We start from the raw sequence: 16,455 nt of genomic DNA, 5'->3' as shown, positions 1-16,455 counted from the left end.
CTCTAATTAAGCAACAATGGCGTTTGACATTTTGTGCACTGACTGTTTTCATACTTTTCCAAAAAGTTAATTTATCCCTGATACAGCGTATAATTTACGTATGCCTAAGCCAGCATGGAGTAACAAAATTTCAATACGTCAATACAACCTTTATTTCTGACGTTATCCTGGCAAAACTAAGTGTTTTTTTAGTTAAATAACGAAAACATTTTAGTTGCTGTTTTCTGTCTGGACGATAGACACAATCAAATGCTTCCGGCGATGTGTAATAGCAAGGACTAAGGCATGGCTTTTGGCTCCTTGTTGGTGGTTTTTGTATGTTGGCATGCATTTGTGCGCAAAAAAAGCCCTCCAGTGGCTGTAAATAACTTGCAGCAGGTGCCGGCTGCGCGTCGCGTCGTCGCTCTGAAAACGTCCACAATGATGGCGCTTGAGAAGGAGGCAGTTGCAGGATGGTAACTTACAGCCGGGGGCAACGTTTTCTTTTGATTACATGGCGAGCGGTGTGGCCATTGTTCTACGCCCCTTCTTCATATATCCCCAACTGTGCGAAACCACTTGCAACTTGCTCTAAGTGTTTGTGCAAGTGCAAATGAGCATGAAAGATGAAATATTAAGCGTCGCCTTCTAAGTTCCCTAGATAGTTTTCTTCGACCAGTCTCCGTCGACCTGCACTCCGTTCAAAAATGCAATTTTCACTAAAAGCGTTCTTACGTTAGGCGAGCGGCCGAGCAGTTGACTGGACTAGTCGGCTACTCAACCTCAGGGGGACTGTAGCACACGAAAAAGTAAATCAAGTAAGTATGATCTGGTCGAGAGTGTTTGACTACGAGTTACACAGCGCACAATGGGGCTATTTCTCATTTTGCGTTGCAAAAATCATATCTTTTGAATCAGTGAAGAATTAGTCCGTTAAAGTTTAAAAATAGCCCAATTGGTCGGTATTTCATTATAAATGAGCATTTTTTTCAGATAAAACCAAAAACATAAATATCGGTCGTATAACTTGTCCATAATTCACTTTTAAAGTTCGTATTTTTTGTGAAAATAGCACACTTGTGCGCCCACTGAAAAACGAGTCAACTTTGAGTAGCTGCCACGCCCACAATTTATACCTGACTTCTAAAACATTTTGAACATGGAAATGGACTTGTTTTTACTTTTCAAACACGGTTTCGAAAACGTTTCGATAGCAGTAAGTCATTGACCGTATCAGCTGTTTTAGCCAAGTAAAAGTAGAAATTGCCAAAATAATAAAAATTGTTTAGTTGATTCTTGAAAATGCCGGCAGTTATGGTTATAGCACATAGAAGCTAAATAAGACTTAAATTTTGTTGTTGGAATTTTATTTATCAATTGAAGTAACTCTAGCAGCTTTCGATTGCGAAAGTTATCGATAACAAAAATTAACGTGGAGTTCAGACCAGCTCGGTTTAGTCATTGCTGCCCGGTTTTGTTTTTCATGCAATATTTTGTAGATGTTCGTTAAAAATTCTTTTAAAATATACTTTAACCTTAAACTGTTAAAGAAGTGATGTTAAACGATTCTAAAAATGTTTAACCCGAATATTCTCAGCGTTACCAGACATCTGCAAAAATCACCTTTTTCTTGATTTATTCATACGTCCAAATTCTTACTCAATTCTACTCACCGAACGAAACGCAGCATTGAATAAAAATCAGCTCATGCTGATGAGCACATGAATCGTGTATATGCCATTCGGCTCAACCGATCAAACTTGCTTAAGCACCCGAAGTCACTGCTGAGTTAAATTCACTCTAATGTGTGAATATTTTTTTGCTCACTGAGTTTATTCACGCTCATGTGCAAACCGATCATTTGGGCGTATGTTGATTTTACTCAACATTGATTGAGTTGAATAAGAATAAAATCAAAAAGAATAAAATCAACTCGTATGAGTTTGTGCATGTGCAAAGTAAAAGAAAGCAAAATACGTAATTTCACAACAGATTATATATTTTTATATTGAATGATATGAAAAAATTAAAAAATTAATAAAATGAAATTATAATTAAAAATTGTTTCACAAATTCACTTTTTCCCTTATGCCGGGCCGCCAACGTGTAGGTATTTTTATGTATTTTTTCAAGTACCGTATGCTCCATAGCGCTAAGATGACAAAATTAAACTTATTGTGTTCATTTCAACCTGCAATCGCGAGCATTCTCAAAAACAAAAAGAAACAGTAAAAACAAAAAGTTATTCGTTTCGTGCATCAGCATGAGCTGATTTTTATTCAACACTGACTTTCGTTCAGTGAGTGGAATTGAGTAAGAATTTGGGCGTATGAATAAATCAACAAAAAAATTCAATGTTGAGTAAAATCAACACACGCCCAAATGATCGGTTTGCACATGAGCGTGAATAAACTCAGTGAGCAAAAAAATATACGCACATTAGAGTGAATTTAACTCAGCAGTGACTTCGGGTGCTTATGCAAGTTTGATCGGTTGAGCCGAATGGCACGATTATTCGGCTATTTTTGTGTATGAACGTTTTTGCAATCACGCCTTGCCGTTCTCTGAGCGTTACCATATGGTAACAAGCAATACGCATTTACTAAAACTTCATTTTCAGACAACATATTAACATTAGATTAACTTTAATATGATATTCTAAGTGTAATTTGTTGTCTCTCACCGATAAAAGCTTGATTGAAACAATATTTTGAAATTAGCTGATCGAAGAATGCGCTTTAAGTTGCTCACCATATTCTGCAGTGCAAAAAAACGGCATTTGGCAATTCGTCGCAAGTAAATTTAAATTGTTTAACTACTGTACTGAACTATAGGCAATGCACACATCATTACAAAGGTAAAAAAGTGCTCTTTTTAATTATAAAAAAAAATTTACGCTTTTTATTTTCGTGTTACCATATGGTAACGCTGAGAAGTACAGGGTACAGGTTTTTCCCATACATTTTAATCGCGTTTCGGTACTGTTTTGTTCATAAAATATGATTGTTCCTACGGCAGCCATATGATATACTAAGCCGATATCAAACTAACTTTAATGCATATTCTGTGAGTTTGTTTGAGATGTCTCAGAAAACAAAAAAAGTTTTACATACTAAAGATGAATTTGACCCCGATTATTCCTATGACTATAGCTGTCATAGTATATATAGTGCATCGATTTCAACCAAATTTGGTCATATACATCAAGAAGGAGCCCCCATGTTGGTTAAAGCTGTGTTTATTAGACTTCTTCGCAAATATTCATATTTTGTAGAATTAAAAAAACCTGTACCCTGATATTTCACTCGATTTCGGAATTCGAAACAGATCCGATTTTTTATACGAATGTTTTCGTCAACAATAATGATTTTTGCCACGCTTTTCAACCTGCGGCCATAGTGTGTGCTGTATTAATCGAATCTGTAATTTTGGTTAGTTTTTCATACGAAAGGTTAATTTAAGCCCGATCTTTAATATGGCAGCTATATGATATAGTCATCAATTTTGACCAAATTTGGTCAGTGTGTAATAGAGGGCTGCATGGCTGTATTCAAACTTAAGCGTCTCTGAGTACTGGTGAGGCTCATTGAGTTCTCTGAGTGCAATGAATTCAGTGGACTGGTTCTAATCGGAATGAGTACTCATTTCTGCGCAATTTTGAGTATTTAAATGAACGTCATTCAGTGATTCGGAGCGAGCGAAATGATCGAAGCCAAGAAAGCCATAGTTCTCAGAACACAAGAACCTCGCAATTGTGTTGCTCAAACGTTTGGCAAGCTGTTTTCGGAAAATGGAAAAAATGGAACCATTGAAGTATTTTAAATAGGCATCAAGTGCACGAAACAATCTTTTATTTCTTATACACACATCTAAGCAAAGCTAAAAAAAATATTATATTTTGTTTTTATGACAGCTATATGATATAGTCATCCGATTTTGCCCAAATTTGGTCAATGTGTAACAGGCAGTCCGAAAAACACTATCTATCTATCAGAAACATAAAAATTTTTCCTATGACAGCTATATGACATAGTTGTCCGATTACAACCAAATTTGGTCAGAATGTAACATATGGTAAAAAGACACAATCTGTGAATTTGGTTCAGATAGATCTAAAACTAACAAGGTTTTTTATACTAAGCAATTTTCTCAATGTGTAAGCTTTGACCCCGAATTTGACAAGAAACAGTATGCTATTTATTTAGGCCAAAATAAACAAAATCAATAAAAAAAAAAATAGCGACACTTTTACCTCTCACTCGTTTATTTCGGTTTTTTCGTATTTCAATTCGTTCTCCCCCTTTTGAATGCGTATTTTTCGGCACTCTGATAGCACACTCATTCATTTAATTCATTAGAATACGCAGCCGACTTCATTCAATTCAGTTGAGAGTGAACGTCTCATTTGCCGTTTTGAATGCAGCCATGCAGCCCTCTAGTGTGTAACATATGGTAAAAAAGACATATTCCATACAAAAAACAAAACAGTTTTTAAAAATAAAGGTGAATTTAAGCCCGATTGTTCCTATGGCAGCAATATGATATAGAAATACGATTTTGACCAAACTTTGACAGGGTGTAACATTGGTAAAAAAGACATATTCTGTGAAATTGGTTTAGGTAGTTCAACAAACAAAAAAGTTTTTCATACTTAAGGTTAATTTGAGCACGATTGTTCTTATGGCACCAAATTATTATGATAAAATAGACATATTCTGTGAGTTTGGTTGAGATAACTTAAAAAACAAAAATGATTTCCATACTAAAGGTGAATTTGAACCCGATTGCTATATGATATAGTCATTTGATTTTGACCAAATGGTAAAATATCGTAAAAATTAAAAAAAATGTATTTAAATATAATTTAAAAATAAAAATAAATGCCTGCCTGGTTTGGAATTTGAGCCGAGGAATTTTTGCTCCTGAGTCTAGCAACCCATCCTCTGATCCACCAGTGTTGCAAATTCACAATTTTTCCCGTCAGATCTTTCTTTTTTCGAGTGCCAAATGCGGGAAAAATTCTGATCTAGTGGGTGATGGGAATTTTAGATTTATTGAAAGTTGCAATGGCTTTGTTGGCCTTTAGAAAATTTCTGGCAACATATCGATATATCAAAGAAATAATGTCAGTAAATGTCACTTTACCATTTTTACAAAACTTTTCGATCACTGGCAAAGGAATTTCAAATTTTTTGATTTGCGAGCGCACTAACAAACTAAGCAGTTTAAACGTAAAGTACTTTAAATTATTAGGGACAAGCCAATCTTTATAGCAGAGGAAGATGATGGTTATGATTAGATCGACTAATAATAAAAAAAAAAACAACTAAGATCTATAATGGCATTTTATCTCGGTTTTTTTTAAATGTGAATAAAGCTTTTTCCGACATTAAAGAGCTGTCAACACTGTGCGTCTGTTCATTAATGAACATGGTATTTAATCAACCCTCGGAATGCGCTGCCAGATGTGCGGCAAACCACAGCTTGAAAAAGTCACCAAGGCGTTTAATTACTACATTGGAAGCGATCCCGGCGCTCAGAAACAGGCAAGGGCAAAATAAAGAAAACTGAATACACTATAGATAAGATATAAGTCCGTCATATAAGACTCAATAACTCAATGAGAAGAAAAGATTAAAGAATACTCTAAAACAATAGTGATCTCTGTCCTTTAGTACATAAGATAACCTATGAAACCTCATACAAATCAAAAAACAAGGACAGTTCTTAAGCCAACGCGTGAGTGTTATTAATAAGGGATTGGCAACGCGTGCTTCACTTTAGTTCTAACGCTGCGACTTAGCTCAAGTGTAGATTTGAATGCATATGGTCCTTCGAGCAATTTTGCTTAGACTGAAACTTCCAGTAGATACCTTAATCGGTATCACGGAATCAAGTCCATAGATCGCACGTATGGTGCATCGTGGCCATTGTGACGACAATGCGTAAACAATGTAGACAATCCGTAAACAATGTAAACAATCCATAAGCAATGTAAACAGTCCGTAAACAATGCAAAAAATGCGTAAACAATGTCTACAATAGTATCCTTCATAGGTTTGGCTACGCTGCTGGTTGATTTTTGCTGTTGTTATCTATTTTTTTAAATCGCTGAAACCCTTGCTAAAAAAAAGCTAAATGCAATGTGTCACCCAATTGCAATTATCAAAAATATTTATATTTTATTAATTTACACGTGAGATATAACTTATATTGATATAAATTTATATATTTCTTAATAATTTTGGTTATCTTAGTTAATATTTCTGTCGCCTTTAATAATGTCGATTGATCCTGTACTTAAAATTCTTATAGAGCTCGACAATGTGTTTCAAATGCACTATAATCAGGGGTGGCACAGATAGCAAAACAGCTCGAAAATCTCCTAAAGCTCCATACATCTCCATCTGAACAAGCGAGCGAAAAATCAAATGAACGAACTAAATTACTCATAATCACGGACTTACCTCTCTCGATCACTTCGATCACCATAATGTTATAATAATGAACAATAAAGTTGGATAATTACCCAACTTTAATTGAATATAATTCATTTATATTCAATAATTTTATATAACTATTTTCCCTCGACTGCGCCAGCTTACTCTTCCCACATTGTCGGCATTGTCTACATTGTTGCCATTGCTTACATTGTTTACACGTTTAAAATTTATAGTTGACACTCAATTGTTTACACGTAGACAATCGTGTAATCTACCCGGTGTAGTCAACGCGGCACATCACTGATCGTGGCACAGTTATCTATTAAAGCAAGGAGGCTCCGCCCCCTGCTCGCTTCGCTCGCGGTGAGGTGCAGCTTCAGTCGAGCACGCTCGACAGTAGGATACTCTGAGCCCAGGCAGCTATATGATATATGGAACCGATTTGAACCAAATCTGGTCAGAATGTACAAAACCAACTTAATGCATATTTTATCAGTTTGGTTAGCATGTCTTTAAAAAAAAAATTTTTTTCAATACTAAAACTTGATTTTCTACCGATCGGTCCTATGACAACTATATGATATAGTCGACCGATTTGAACGAACCTCTGCCAGGATGGACAAAACCAAGTTAAATTCATATTCTATCAGTTGAATTAAGATATCTCAAAAAAAAAACTTTTTCATACTAAGACTTAATTTTCGATTGAGCGTCTCTATTGCAGCTATATGATATAGTTAACCGATTTAAACTAAGTTTTGTCAGAATGTATAATTACAGCCCAGATGCATATTCTATCAGTTTGGCTTTGATATCTCAACAAACAAAAAACTTTTCCATATTAAAACTTCATTTTCGATGTATCGTTCCCATGGCAGCTATATGTTATAGCTAATTTGGTCAGGATGTATAATACCAGCCCAGATTCATATTTTATCAGTTTGGTTCTGATATCTCAACAATCAAAATACTTTTTCATACTAAAACTTCATTTTCGATGTATCGTTTCTATGGCAGCTATATGATATAGTGGTCCGATCCAAAAATAAAAACAAAACTTGATGTGCTTATGGTAACCAGGAACCTACATGCCAAGTTTGAAGTCTCTAGCTCTTATGGTTTTTTTAAATCAACGGATTCAAGCAAGCAGACGGACGGACAGACAGACGGACATGGCTCAATCGACTCGGCTGTTGATCCTGATCGAATATGTATATACTTTGGGGGGTCTGCCACGCCCCCTTCTGCCTGTTACATACATTCTGCCAAACGAATTTTGCCCTTTTTTGCTAATTTTCAATGGGCTCAGGGTATAAAAAAAAAGGATAGACTGCGCGTCAGGGGACGTAAGGCAGTTAAGAAACGAGCAAAGCGATGCACAAAATAGATTAAACGAAAGAGCGGCGCAGAAGTCAGAGCTGATCAACATAAAAGGCGGTGCGGGACCTTGTAACGATCGCTGAGGAAGGCGATGTGGTAATCCTGCAAAAAAAAATCTACGGCCCGAACTGTGAGTGTGGTTCTGAGTAACCAAGGAAAAAGGGAACAAGCGCTGGCAAGTGGTAAATTGTGATCCACAGCAGCGGAAAAAATATGGCGCCTCGGGAACCTGTCAACGATCACTGAAAAAGGCGACGTGGGAATCCTGCATCGAAAATCTGCAGCTCCAACTCTGAGTACGGTTCGGCGCAACCACAGAGAAGACGAGCAAACGCTGGAAAAGTGGAAAATTGTGAACCACACCAGCGATAAAAGAGCGGCGTTTGGAACTGAAACCAAGCGTCGCAGAAGAAAGACCGGTGGGGAAATACAATAACAATCGCAGAAAAAAGAGGGTTGCGGGAAAAACTAAGCAGCGCAGACGGAAGAACGGCGCGGGAACTAAAGCTTAGCGTCGCAGAACTATCGTAGATGGAAGAGCGTTGCGGGACAAAAGTAAACAACGCAGAAGGAAGAGCGGTGGGGGAATAAACTAACCATCGAAGAAGGAAGAGCGGCGCGGGAACCATAACTAAGCGTCGCAGTAGAAAGAGCGTTGGGGGAATAAACTAACCATCGCAGAAGGAAGAGGGTTGCGGGACAAAACTCAGCAACGCAAAAGAAAGAGCGGCACGGGAACTAAAACTTAGCGTCACAGGAAAAAGAGCGGTGAGGGAATAAACTAACGGCGGGGGAACTAACTCTAAGCATCATGCGCGAAGTGGAATCTGTCAACGGAAGTATGCTTTTCAGTAACCTAGGAGAAACAAAGTACTACTAATGAAAAGTGGTTATGAGCAGCCACAACAATAAGCAACAACCAGACACTTACAAGATCTGGACGTTGCGGTAGAAAAGCCGAAAAACTAAAATCAGTTGGCAAACAACAAGCACAACCCAGATCCTTACAACATCTGGACGTCGCAAAAGGAACTTGGATAAGTCCCACCTGGCTTACAACATCTGGGTAAGCAGAAGTAGGCTCTATATCAACAGCCGATCTGCAAATGTCTGGCAACGAAGAAGGAAGCAGCAACAGCAACCAACCAGCAGAAGTAATAACATTGGTCCAATGTTGAAAATAAATATAATGATAATTTATTCCGCCGGCAACTTTTGTGAAATGTGGAAAGCTGGAGTAAAATCAATCCCACAAAAAAAACCTCTACACGAGGTAAGAGTCTAGTGACGAATGTCTAGACTAGGGGATGGAATATCCCAAAAATTTCTGATATCCAATGCTGTGACGAACAAAATAAAGTTTAAATAAAAATTTTAAATACGCGTAATTATATAAATTAATAAAAAAAAAAAGGGAAGTTTGGCATTCTGCACTGTGCGCAAAAAGGTTGAGCTACCACGAACATAATAATTACTTTTTGAGCAGTGCTGAATGTTAATTTTCGTGTTTTTTTTATATTAATCTATATCACTGCGGACGGCAGTTTGCGTTAGTGACGAAAGCATCACGAAGGGTGCGAAAGGCGACTAACAATATATACAGCTAAGTTGGAAAATTTGCTACGACTGTCCGATCAGATCGAGTTATATACCTATCGAATGGTTTAGTCTTAACTTACAAAATGGCATAAGACTTTTTCTAACCAACCTGGGTCATGAGATACGGGGGTGTAAGTGGGAGGGAAAATATTTAAATGATTGCAGCTAAATACGCTGAAGCTTAAATGTAATGATGGGGATTTATTCCTTTTCGAAAATCTAGAAAAGTTTGTTCTACGACTTTTTGAAAAACCGCTAGTTAAGCAGGAAAACGCTAAATCCCGATAACAGTTTCCAAACCAAAGAAGCTACAGATATGTTCTATATATCATTGGAAAGGTGTGCTTTTATGCGTACCTTTAAACTTTTTTTTTAAAGTACTCAGGTAACATTTTACAGGTGAAATAAAGTTTTTTAGCTTACATTCAGGCGATTTCTGACAAAACGGCTCTAACGATTTCTGTTAATAAATTTTAATATGTTGTAATACGTACAATTTCGCGTTTTTTGGTGTATGAAACATGGTTGAGGGGCCTGGAAGATATTACCTGTTAAGTGAATAAATACATTTTTCTATCGGTCGAAAATCACGTTTTAGTACGAAAAACTTTTTAGTTTTATGAGATATCTCAACCGAACTGATACAATATGCATTTAACTTGGTTTTGTATATCCTTACCAAAGTTGGATCAAATCGGACCACTATATCATATTGCTGTTATAGAACCGATCGGGTCAAAATAAGGTTTTAGTATGAATAACTTTTTTGTTTAGTGAGATATTTTAACCAAATTGATAGCATATGCATTTAGGTTAGTTTTAAAAATCCTGACCGAAGTTAGTTCTTATCGCACCACTACATCATATAGCTGTCATAAGACCAATCGGGCGAAAATCAAGTTCAACTGTGAAAAAAATTTTTGTTTTATGAGAAATCTTAACCAAACTAATACAATATGCATTTAACTTGGTTTTATATATCCTGACCAAAGTTGGTTCAAATCGGACCACTATATCATATAGCTGTCATAGGACCGATCGGTCCAATATTAAGCCTTAGTATGCAAAACTTTTTTGTTTTACGAGATATCGTAACTAAACTAATAGAATATGGATTTAAGTTAGATTTATAGATCCTGACCAAAGTTGGTTATAATTCAACCACTTTTTTTTCATAGTAAGTACGGGGTCTCCGACAGAAGAGTATGATCGCTGTCGCAACGCGAGCGAAGCGAGCAGGGGGCTGAGCCCCCTAGTTTTTCTTTATAATTGAAGAAAAAAAAAAATGTTTTTAAATATGAAATACGTTCAACAACTAAATTTATATATTTTACTATTTGCCTGCATTAATGATAAAGTTACAATGTCTAATGCAATTGCAAATATTTCTGATATCCCACAAAAAAAAAAAACCTCTACACGAGGTAAAAGTCTAGTGACGAAATCAAATTCTAGCCCCAAAATTTCTGGTATGCAATTTTGTGACGAACAAAATTCAGTTTAATCTAAAAATTTTAAATAAAAATATAAACTAATAAAAAACAGCGAAAATAGGCATTCGGCACTGCGCAAAAAGTAATTTTTATGTACAAAGGTGCTCACCCTTTATGCTCACAATGCCAATTTTCGCTTTTTTTTTTATTAACTTATATTCTTATTTAAAATTTTTATATTGAACTGAATTTTGTTCGTCACTAAATTGGATATCAGAAATTTTGGGGCTAGAAATTGCTTTCGTCACTAGACTTTTACCTCGTGTAGAGGTTTTTTTACTAAGAGTTCAAAGATGACAGCAGCAATAAATACTTTTTTTCAGTTGGGTGGCAGCCCTTTTTTTGTTGTACCTCTGCAAAGGCATCTGATTTTTCATAAAACGTGCTTGTGAAATTTGGCGCCCGATGTATGGTGACTTTTTAAAGCTAATAAATAAGCAAAACTGTTAAATGTAAAATAAGTTTGATATGGATAAATATTCTTGAGGTATTTTAAATTTATAACTGCTGTCTTAAGTAAATTTATATGTGTTGTGTTGTTGTTGTCCACTGTTATTGTTAGTATATTTTTTTATCAAAAATCTAACCAAAGAAGTTGTGTTCCGTGGACTATTACTTTTGTAGTGCACGCTGGTGCAAGCAACTAAAGATGACAAGTATTTTGTTAAGGTCTATAGTCTGTAACGTTCTTATCCTTTTCGAATAAATCACATTTAAAAAATATCCTTTTGTTTGTATAAATTCAGGTGCGGAATGTAAAGGCGTGGCCCAATTGACACATTTTTTTTTCAAAAATCTTGGTGATATTTGTTCAAAATATCTAGTGCTAGCTTCACTTTTAGAGTTTTGGCAATATGTCGAATTTTTTGCCCAGAGGCGATTTTTGGTGGGGGGTCCAATTTTCGAAAACAATTTTTTTTAATACTATTTAAGTCTTACTAATGTACACAAAAAATTTTAATTCTCTAGCTTCATATTTAGAATTTATGCCGCCTAAATCGAAAAATCGCCCATAGTGCAATTTAAAAAAAAAGCGTTTGCAAAAATTTCTGATATCCCACTAAAAAGCTTTTACGCAAGGTAAAAGTCTAGTGACGAAAGCATATTCCAGCCCCAAAATTTCTGATATCCAATTTTGTGACAAACAAAATAAAATTTAATATAAAACTTTTAAACAAAAATATAAATTAAAAAAAAAAAAAACACGAAAATTGGCATTCGGCACTGCGCGAAAAGTATTTATTATGTTCGTGCCAGCGCACCCTTTTTGCGCACAGTGCAGAAAGCCAATTTTGTTTTTTTTTTTTTTTTAATTTTAAAATTGCTGAGATCTCTACAGTTATCTCTTCCGTTTTCGACTGTACAGAAAAAAAACAAGACAGTTTAAACAAAGATGTATTTACTATTAGGCAATCTGTCAAACTTAGGGGACCTCGAAAGAGACCAGATGTGGTGACAACACCACCTATAGTAAATTCGCATTGGTCTTAACCAAGATGAATTTACTAATTTCACCTTGGTCTAAACAGTATGTAGAGCCAATAGGAGAGCTTTACTCAAAATTTCTCTACGAAGACTTGTTGACAGCTCTACGTAGAGAAGTAGAGTCGTTAAGCTGAGATATAATCTAAACGCAATTGGTAGAGCTAACTCTCTGCACTCTACTAACTCTATAGTGTATTTAAATTTGGTTGATGTGTTAGGAGGTAAATTAAATCAACTGGAATACAGACTTTGTATTGAAATTAAACAGAGCAGAACTGTCGAGTTGTAAAAACGTAACTACCTAATGTAGACTGATATAGGGAACAACTACATAAAACAATTTAACACTTGACTCCATGCCCCGCACCTATAGCTGGACTATAACATAGACCGGTGTCAGGAACAGCAGAAGTGAAACTCGCATAACTCATTCGAAAGCGACGACGGAGCCATAAATTCTAAAACAGGAAGCAGCCAGCAAAAAAAAGTAATTCGCAACACAAGTTAAGTGCAACAGCGCAACAACAACAACAGCAAAAATATGAAGTAAAAACAAGGGGGCTCCGCCCCCAGCTCGCTTCGCTCTCTTACCCCCGGCTCGTTTCGCTCGCAGTGAGGTGTTGCTAAAGTCAAAAGCACTCGACAGTTGGATACTCTGTGTTCAGGCGCAGTTTGGTGCGCTTTGATGCCTTTGCAGAGCACTGTTTTAAATTTTTTGACTTATTGTTCCATATGTAATATAGCCAACCAATTAAATTCGTTCAAAATTTATAAGACAAAAGAAAATTCATAATCTGCGAGTTTGTTTGAGACATCTGAAATAAAAATATTTTATATTCTATCAAATTGGTTGAGATACCTTGGGGGGATATAGAGCGACCTACACATCAAGTTGGAAGTCTCTAAGATCGATACGTTCTAATCTACGGACAGGGCTAAATCGACTCTGCTTCTGATACTGATCAAGAGTAAATATTCTTTGGGGGTCTTCCAAGCCTCCTTCTGACTGTTAAAAACATATAATACCCTTTTTGATCACTTTTAATGGCCCCAGGGTATAAAATTGTACGCGGTACAAGTCTCGTGTTGACTGCAAATATTAAATACCTATGAGTTGAAGTGTGGCACAACTGACGTCAAATTGAAGAAAATTATGTTTTACAATGCGAAAATTGTATATAGCTTTAGTGTTTTTGTATTTATACCCATAATTAAAAAACAAGGGAGCTCCGCCCCCTGCTCGCTGCGCTCGCGGTGATGTGTGAAAGGACTATAGTCGAGCCCACTCGACAGTTATATGCTCGCTACCCACATCTTCGCGGCAGTTAGATTTAATGACCATTAATAAAATAAATCCTTAAAAAACTTAAATTCGTACAGAGGCTTAATTTAATTGACACTTTTAACTTTAAAAATGTTAAAATAATTGAAAATGTTACATACTAACCAAACCAAACATACATAAATATGTGCAAATTTAACATAGACTAATAGATTAACATAATTAAATGAACAGTTGAACTAACAGAAGAAATGTATATTTACATAAAAATAATTAACATAACATTCATATAACATGTCTAACATAAACATAACATAACATGTGTACTAGCCTGGCCGCGGCTTGTATGAAATTTTTTCAAGTTGGCGTTATCAATGAGCGCCGGTCTGAAAAAAGTTCGTTTTTACCCCTAGAATACACTTGCAAAATTTGAGCCCGATCGGAAATCATTTGATGGACCCAAAAACGGGTCAAAGGTCACCACAGGGCATTCGTAAAAAAAAAATATAGGTATTGTATGGAAAACTTTTTTCTAAAGATATCTTAACCAAACTCACAGATTGTATATTTGCTACGGCCTGTACACCCTGACCAAATTTGGTCAAAATCGGACTACCATATCATATAGCTTTCATAGGAAAAATCGGGTTCACTTAAACTTTAGTATGAACAACTTTTACTTTCTTAAGATATGTTAACAAAAATCACAGATTGTATATTTGGGACGGTCTGTTACACCCTGACCAAATTTGGTTAAAATCGAACTACTATATCATATAGCTTTTATAGGAACAATCGGTCGAAAAACGAGTTGTGTGACAAACATTTTTGTTTCTCAACGTATCTCAACAAAACTCGCTAGTAACAAGTGTTACTATGCTCTATACATTTTGACCGAATAAATTCCAAATCGAACTACTATATCTTATTGCTTCCATAGGAGCAATCGGTCAAAAATCAGCTTGGTATGAGATTTCTAAAGAGATTTTTTCCATAACTGATAAATTAAAGTCTGTTACTATATGTTGCTATTTGAATTTTAGCGGGATTAGCGTTTTCCCGCTAAACGAGAGGTTTCTTCCAAAAGTCGTTGAACAAACATTTCAAGATTTTCGAAATGGAATAGATCCCCAATATTACATCTAAGCTTTTTTAGCGCTTTGATGCAAACAGACAAACAAACAAACTGACTTAATATTTAATTTTAAAATGACCACTTAAAATTTAAAATTTAGTTATCCTTCGAACCAGTTTTCGGATTTGGGTCATCAATCGACGCGTATTTTTGATAAGAATTTTTAAAAAATAAAAAATTTTACCAAAAAGTCCCAACGGCTCCATAAGCTGCGATCATATAAATTTTTCCCCTCCCACTTACACCCCCGTATCGCATGACCCAGGTGTATTAGAAAAAGTTGTAGTATGCCATTTTGTTAGTTAGGACTAAACCTTTCGATCGGTATATAACTCGATCTGATCGAACAGTCGTAGCAAATTTTTCAACTTAGCTGTTTATATTGTAAGTCGCCTTGCGCACCCTTCGTGCTGTGAGAAATGCTATGAAATCCATCACAAATTACTGCATTTAGAAGATAAAATTAAAACGACAATTACGACTAGATCAGCAAACCCTACATTACTGGCCACAGCTCAAATTGAAGTACAGTCAAACACAGGAGAATGGATCATCTGTCGGGCACTATTGGACCAAGGATCGCAAATCACAGTTATAACCGAGGGAAAACTTAAGTTAACGAATCGAAAAAGGCTAACAGAAATATATGGACTTGGAGAAAATCTAGTTGGAGTATCTAAAGCAATCGTGAAATTGAGAATCCGTCCAAGGTTTCCAAACAACGACAAATTTAAAGCCGACGCAGTGGTATTAACAAAAGTGGTAAGCCCTCAGCCTGCACAATCTTTTGAGTACAATAAAAAGGTTTGGACAAATAAAGTTCTGGCAGATCCCACATTCAATAAGCGAAGTCAGATTGATATTCTAATTGGACGGGATATTTTTGCGGAAATTCTTACAAATGGTCTAAAACAAGAAAACAAGGTTATAAGACAACGCACAAAATTTGGATTGATCCTATCTGGATCAGGGAAGATACCCAAAACTATAAAATTACAACCACCAGTCAATGTAGAGAAATTATTGAAAATTGGAGAAGTTTCGCAAACAAAAACTTCTCCTAAGATGAGAGCTGCAGGGATTTCGTCAACGACACAAAAAAAAACGATCCGAATGGTAGACTCATACTATAGATACCGGTGGTTGAAGATAAAGAGAAGAGGTCGCTTCAAGACAATAATCTTACAAGTCAATATAGCCTAAATAAGAAAAAATGTCCCGTCAACAATCATATGAAAGAATATAAAGTCGCCATTTACGAGAAAAAAGTAAGAAAAACGGCAGACGATAAGGTGACAAAACAAAAGATTCCTTCAAAATTACCAATATTATTAAAAGATCGGAGTTTTTTCCCTCCAGCAAGTTCCCAATACGGAAGAAATTGGGAAGCTGAAATAAAACCAGTAAAGAATCAATTGAAAAGAATAACTGATGACAGCTCACTGCGCCTATTATATCCAATAAACTACACCGATGAATCTAAAGACTTTCTGACTTCAAGACACTTGGTAATCGGGAGACCAACGTTAACGATTTTCAAGAGTAAACAGGATCAGAAAGTTTCCTTTCATTGGAAATTAATACTAAAAATTAGAATAAACTATTGGCCAAATTGGAAAAACAGATACCTGATAACAGGGCCTAAAAAACGGCCACTTA

Source organism: Drosophila innubila, chromosome X (assembly GCF_004354385.1).
Source record: "Drosophila innubila isolate TH190305 chromosome X, UK_Dinn_1.0, whole genome shotgun sequence".
NCBI lineage: Eukaryota > Metazoa > Arthropoda > Insecta > Diptera > Drosophilidae > Drosophila > Drosophila innubila.
Note: the sequence above shows the minus strand (reverse complement) of the source record.